This window comes from Mustelus asterias, chromosome 15 (assembly GCF_964213995.1).
Source record: "Mustelus asterias chromosome 15, sMusAst1.hap1.1, whole genome shotgun sequence".
NCBI classification, from domain to species: domain Eukaryota; kingdom Metazoa; phylum Chordata; class Chondrichthyes; order Carcharhiniformes; family Triakidae; genus Mustelus; species Mustelus asterias.
The window spans coordinates 688926-696086 of record NC_135815.1 but is presented as its reverse complement, the minus strand read 5'-3'; positions in this window follow the sequence as shown (position 1 = coordinate 696086).

Below are 7161 nucleotides of genomic sequence, written 5' to 3'. Positions count from 1 at the left end.
AGCAGATATAACCTTAACCTGTTTATATCTTATGTCCTCATAAGACAACCTGCCCATTTCACGTATTAGTCTCATAAATCAGCCATGATCTTATTGAATGGCGGAGCAGGCTCGAGGGGCCAGATGGCCCACTCCTGCTCCTCGTTCTTATGTTCTTAAATATTTTCTGAACTGTTTCTACCGCATTTACATCTTTCCTTAAATAAGGAAACCAATACTGTACACAATACTCCAGATGTGGTCTCACCAATACCTGATACAACTGGAGCATAACCTCCCTACTTTTATAATCAATTTCCCCTCACAAGAAACAATAGCTTTCTATCAGCTTTCCTAATTACTTGCTATACCTGCATACTTGCCTTTTGTGATTCATGCACTAGGACACCCAGATCCCTCTGCATCTCAGAGCTTTGCAATCCCTCACCATTCAGGTAATAAGCTTCTTTTTTATTTTGTCAAAATAGAAAAATTTTCATTTACCCACATTATACTCAATTTGTCAGATTTTTGCCCACTCACAACCTGTTAATGTCCCTTTGTAGCCTCCATGCACCCTCTTCACAATTTACTCTCCTACCTACCTTTGTGTTGTTGGCAAATTTAGCAACCATATCATCAGTGCCTTTATCCAAGTCATTTATATAAATTGTAAAAAGGCACTGATCCCTGTGACACACATCCTGCCAACCTGAAAAAGACCCATTTATGCCAACTCTGTTTCCTGTTAGCCAGCCAGTCTTCAATCCACATCAACATGTTACCCATATAACATAAGCTTTTTTTGCTGCAATAACTTGATGTGGCCTTCTAGAATTCTAAATTCAGTACATCCATTGGTTTCCCTTTATCCACAGCACTTGTGACTCCTTCAGAGAACTCTAATAAATTGGTTAAACACGATTTCCCTTTCACAAAACCATGTTGACTCTGCCTGATTACGTTGAATTTTTCTCAGTGCCCTGATATTACATCTTTAATAATGGCTTCTAACATTTTCCCTACAACAGATGTTAAGCTAACTGGCCTGTAGTTCCCTGCTTTCTGTCTCCCTCCCTTTCTGAATAAAGGAGTTACATTAGTTACATCTGGTGAACTGGTGCGATGACAATAATCTCTCCCTCAATGTCAACAAACGAAGGAGATTGTCATCGACTTCAGGAAGTGTAGAGGAGAACATGCCTCTGTCTACATCAAAGGGGATGAAGTAGAAAGGGTCGAGAGCTTCAGGTTTTTAGGGTCCAGATCACCAACAACTTGTCCTGGTCCCCCCATGCTGACACTATAGTTAAGAAAGACCACCAATGCCTCTACTTTCTCAGAAGACTAAGGAAATTTGGCATGTCAGCTACAGCTCTCACCAGCCTTTACAGATGCACCAAAGAAAGCATTCTTTCTGACTGTATCATAGCTTGGTATGGCTCCTGCTCTGCCCAAGACCGCAAGGAACTACAAAAGATCATGCATGTAGCCCAATCCATCACGCAAACCAGCCTCCCATCCATTGACTCTGTCTACACTTCCAGCTGTCTTGGCAAAGCAGCCAGCATAATTAAGGACCCCACGCATCCCAGACATTCTCCCTTCCACCACCTTCTACCGGGAATAAGATACAAAAGTCTGAGGTCACGTACCAACCCACTCAAAAACAGCTTCTTCCCTGCTGCCATCAGACCTTTGAATGGACCTACCTTGCATTAAGTTGATCTTTCTCTATACTAGCTATGACTGTAATACTACATTCTGCACTCTCCCATTTCCTTCTCTATGAACAGTATGCTCTGTCTGTATAGCGCTCAAGAAACAATACTTTTCACTGTATGCTAATACATGTGACAATAATAAATCAAATCAAATATCAGTTATCTTCCAATCTAATGGGACCTTCCCCAAATCTATGGGATTTTGGAAAATTAAAATCGATGCATCAACTATCTCACTCGTCACTTCTTTCAAGACCTGTGGGTGAAGTTCATCCGGACCCGGGGATTTGACAGCCGGCAGACCCAACAATTTGCTCAATGCCATTTCCATGCTGGTTGTAATTTTCCTGAGCTTCTCCCTCCATAGAATCCCTACAGTGCAGAAGGGGGCCTTTGGCCCATCGAGTCTGCACTAACAGTCTGAAAGGGCATATTACCCAGCCCACCTCCCACCTCCTGCCCTATCCCCATAACCCCATTCATTTACCAGTCTAATTCACCTAACCTACACATCTTTAGAGACCAAGGAGTAATTTAGCATGGCCAATCCACCGAACCTGAACATCTGTGGACTATGGAAGGATATAGGAGTACCTGGAGAAAACCCACACAGATGGAGAATGTGCAAAATCCACACAGTCACCCAGTGCCAGAATCGAACCTGGGTCCCTGGCGTTGAGGCAGCATTGCTCACTGCTCTCCTTCCTTTCCATTTCCTGATTTACATTCTGTGGTGTTACTTGTGTCCTCTATGGTGAAGACCGATGCAAAATATTTGTTTTCTTCATCTGCCATAGCTCTGCTTTCCATTATCAATCCCCCAGGGCCAACTTAACTTTTCTTATTTAAATATCAATGGAAACATTTACAATCCATCTTTATGTTACTAGCAAGCTTTCTCTCCTACTCTAGTTTTTCCATCCTTATCAATCTTTTTGTCATTGTTTGATTATTATATTCTTTCCAATCTCTCCCTCAATGTCAACAAAACTAAGGAGATAGTCATCGACTTCAGGAAGCGTAAGGGAGAACATGCCTCTACCTACATCAATAGGGATGAAGTAGAAAGGATCGAGAGCTTCAAGTTTTTAGGTGTCCAGATCACCAACAACCTGTCCTGGTCCCCCCATGCCGACACTGTAGTAAAGAAAGCCCACTAATGCCTCTGCTTTCTCAGAAGACTAAGGAAATTCGGCATGTCAGCTACAGCTCTCACCAACTTTTACAAATGCAGCATAGAAAGCATTCGTTCTGGTTGTATCACAGCTTGGTATGGCTCCTGCTCTGCCCAAGACCGATGTGGAGATGCCGGCGTTGGACTGGGGTAAACACAGTAAGAGTTTTAACAACACCAGGTTAAAGTCCAACAGGTTTATTTGGTAGCAAATGCATTTGCTACCAAATAAACCTGTTGGACTTTAACCTGGTGTTGCTAAAACTCTTACTGTCCACGACCGCCAGAAACTACAAAAGGTGCGAATGTAGCCCAATCCATCACACAAACCAACCTCCCATCCATTGATTCTGTCTACACTTGCCGCTGCCTCAGCAAAGCAGCCAACATAATTAAAGACCCCACGCACTCTGGACATCCTCTCTTCCATCTTCTTCCATCAGGAAAAAGATACAAAAGTCTGAGGTCACATACCAACCGACTCAAGAACAGCTTCTTCCCTGCTGCCATCAGACTTTTGAATGTACCTACTTTGCATTAAGTTGATCTTTCTCTACATGCTAGTTATGACTGTAACACTACATTCTAGGAGGGAGTGCAGAGAAGATTCACCAGGTTGATACCAGAGATGACGGGTGTAGATTATGAGGAGAGATTGAGCAGATTAGGTTGTACTCGTTGGAGTTTAGAAGGCTGAGGGGTGATCTTATAGAGGCATATAAGATAATGAAGGGGCTGGACGGGGTAGAAGTGGGGAGATTATTTCCACTTAGAAAGGAAACCAGAACTAGAGGGCACAGCCTCAAAATAAAGGGGGGTCAGTTTAGGATAGAGCTGAGGAGGAACTTCTTCTCTCAGAGGGTGGTGAATCTCTGGAATTCTCTGCCCGCTGAAGTGGTGGAGGCTACCTCGTTGAATATGTTTAAGTCACGGATAGATGGATTCCTGATCGGTAAGGGAATTAGGGGTTATAGGGATCAGGCGGGTAAGTGGAACTGATTCACTTCAGATCAGCCATGATCTTATTGAATGGCGCGGCAGGCTCGAGGGGCTAGATGGCCTACTCCTGCTCCTATTTCTTATGTTTTTATGTTCTTATGCACTCTCTCGTTTCCTTCTCGATGGATGGTATGCTTTGTCTGTATAGCACGCAAGAAACAATACTTTCCACTATACACAAATACATGTGACAATAATAAATCAAATAGAATCAAATCCTAGAAGGGTTCAAAATTGAAAAGGAGAAAGTGTTGAGTAGACTGTTGGTACTGAAAGTTGACAAGGCACTGGGACCTGATGAGATGCATCCAAAAATATTGAAGGGAGTGAGAACGGAAATTGCAGAGGCACTGGCCATAGTTTTCCAGTGGATGTCGTCAATGTGGATTTCAGTAAGGCATTTGACAAAGTCCCACATGGCAGGTTGGTTAAGAAGGTTAAGGCTCATGGGATACAAGGAGAAGTGGCTAGATGGGTGGAGAACTGGCTTGGCCATAGGAGACAGAGGGTAGTGGTCGAAGGGTCTTTTTCCGGCTGGAGGTCTGTGACCAGTGGTGTTCCGCAGGGCTCTGTACTGGGACCTCTGCTATTTGTGATATATATAAATGATTTGGAAGAAGGTGTAACTGGTGTAATCAGCAAGTTTGCGGATGACACGAAGATGGCTGGAATTGCGGATAGCGAAGAGCATTGTCGGGCAATACAGCAGGATATAGATAGGCTGGAAAATTGGGCGGAGAGGTGGCAGATGGAGTTTAATCCGGATAAATGCGAAGTGATGCATTTTGGAAGAAATAATGTAGGGAGGAGTTATACAATAAATGGCAGAGTCATCAGGAGTATAGAAACACAGAGGGACCTAGGTGTGCAAGTCCACAAATCCTTGAAGGTGGCAACACAGGTGGAGAAGGTGGTGAAGAAGGCATATGGTATGCTTGCCTTTATAGGACGGGGTATAGAGTATAAAAGCTGGAGTCTGATGATGCAGCTGTATAGAACGCTGGTTAGGCCACATTTGGAGTACTGCGTCCAGTTCTGGTCGCCGCACTACCAGAAGGACGTGGAGGCATTGGAGAGAGTGCAGAGAAGGTTTACCAGGATGTTGCCTGGTATGGAGGGTCTTAGCTATGAGGAGAGATTGGGTAGACTGGGGTTGTTCTCCTTGGAAAGACGGAGAATGAGGGGAGATCTAATAGAGGTGTACAAGATTATGAAGGGTATAGATAGGGTGAACAGTGGGAAGCTTTTTCCCAGGTCGGAGGTGACGATCACGAGGGGTCACGGGCTCAAGCTGAGAGGGGCGAAGTATAACTCAGATATTAGAGGGATGTTTTTTTACACAGAGGGTGGTGGGGGCCTGCAATGCGCTGCCAAGTAGGGTGGTGGAGGCAGGCACGCTGACATCGTTTAAGACTTACCTGGATAGTCACATGAGCAGCCTGGGAATGGAGGGATACAAACGATTGGTCTAGTTGGACCAAGGAGCGGCACAGGCTTGGAGGGCCGAAGGGCCTGTTTCCTGTGCTGTACTGTTCTTTGTTCTTTGTTCTTCTCTAGTTTCCGGGGGGGCAGAGGACTGGAGATTTGTAAATGTTACACCCTTGTTCAAAACATGTTGGAAGGATAGCCCCAGCAATTACAGGCCAGTCCATTTAACATCAGTGATGGGCAAGCTTTTAGAAAGTTATTTGGAATAGAGTTTGGTGGTCACATGGAAAAACGTGGGTTGATTAATGTGGATTGGACTTCTTACATTGATTAAAAAGAGCCAGCATGGATTTCTAAAGGGAAAATTGTGTTTAACTAATTTGCAGGAGTTTTTTGAGGAGATAATTGAGAGGGTAGATGAGGGTATTGATGTTGGTGTGGTGCACATGGACTTTCAGAAGACATTCAATACAGTGCCACACAACAGACTTGTGAGATAAATTATAGCTCATGAAATAATAGGAACAGTAGCAATGTGGATGCAAAATTGACTGGAAAATAGGGAGCAGAGAGTAATGGTCAATGGATGTTTTGTGGGCTGGAGGAAGGTTTGGTGTTCCCCAGGGGTCAGCATTGGGACCCTTGCTTTTTCTGATATATATTAATGATCTAGACCTTGGTGTTTACAGGACAATTTCAAAGTTTGCAGATGACACAAACCTTGGAGGTATTGTAAACTGTGAAGAAGACAGTGTAGAGCTTCAAAAAGACACAGACAAGTTGGTGGAGTGGGCAGATAGGTGGCAGATGAAGTTCAATGCGGAGAAATGTGAAGTGATGCATTTTGGTAGGAAGAACATAGAGAGACAATATAAAATAAAGGGTTAAATTCTAAAGAGCATGCAGGAGCAGAGCGACCTGGGTGTCTATATGCATAGGTCATTGAAAGAGGCAGGACAGGTGGAGAGAGCAGTTTTTAAATCATATAATATTCTGGACTTTGCCAATAGAGGCTGAGGGTGCAAGAGCAAGGAGATTATGCTGAACCTAAACAAGACACTAGATAAACTAGATAAACTTAAGATAGATAGAAAACTGGTTGGCACACAAAAAACAAAGATTAGGAATAAACGGGTCTTTTTCCAAATGGCTGGCAGCAACTAATGGGGTACAGCAGGATCTGTGCCGAGACCCTAGTTATTCACAACATATATCAATGATTTAGATGAGGGAACAAAAGGTAAAATCTCCAAATTTGCAGATGACACAAAGCTGGGTGAGAGTGTGAGCTGAGAGGAGGATACAGAGATCCTTCAGTGTGATTTAGACAAGTTGAGTGAGTGGGCAACTGCATGGCAGATACATTATGTGGATAAATGTGAGGTTATCCACTTCGGTCGCAAAAACAGGAAGGCAAAGGCTATAAATTGAGAGGGGAATTGCAATGAGACCTGGGTGATCTCGTACACCAGTCGCTGAAGGTAAGCATGCAGGTGGTAAAGAAGGCAAATGGTATGTTGGCCTTCATTGCGAGATGATTCGAGTACAGGAGCAGGGATGTCTTTCTGCAATTACGCAGGATCTTGGTGAGGCCACACCTGGAATAGTGTGTGCAGTTTCGGTCTCCTTATCGGAGGATGTTCTTGCTATGACGTGCAGCGAAGGTTTACCAGACTGAGATGGCGAGACTGACATATGAGAAGAGATTGAGTCAGTTAGGGTTCATAGAATCCCCACAGTGCAGAAAGAGGCCATTTGGCCCATCGAGTCTGCACCAACAACTATCCCACCTAGGCCCTATCCCCATAACCCAGCCTACTAATCCCTCTAACCAATGCATCCCAGGACACTAAGGGG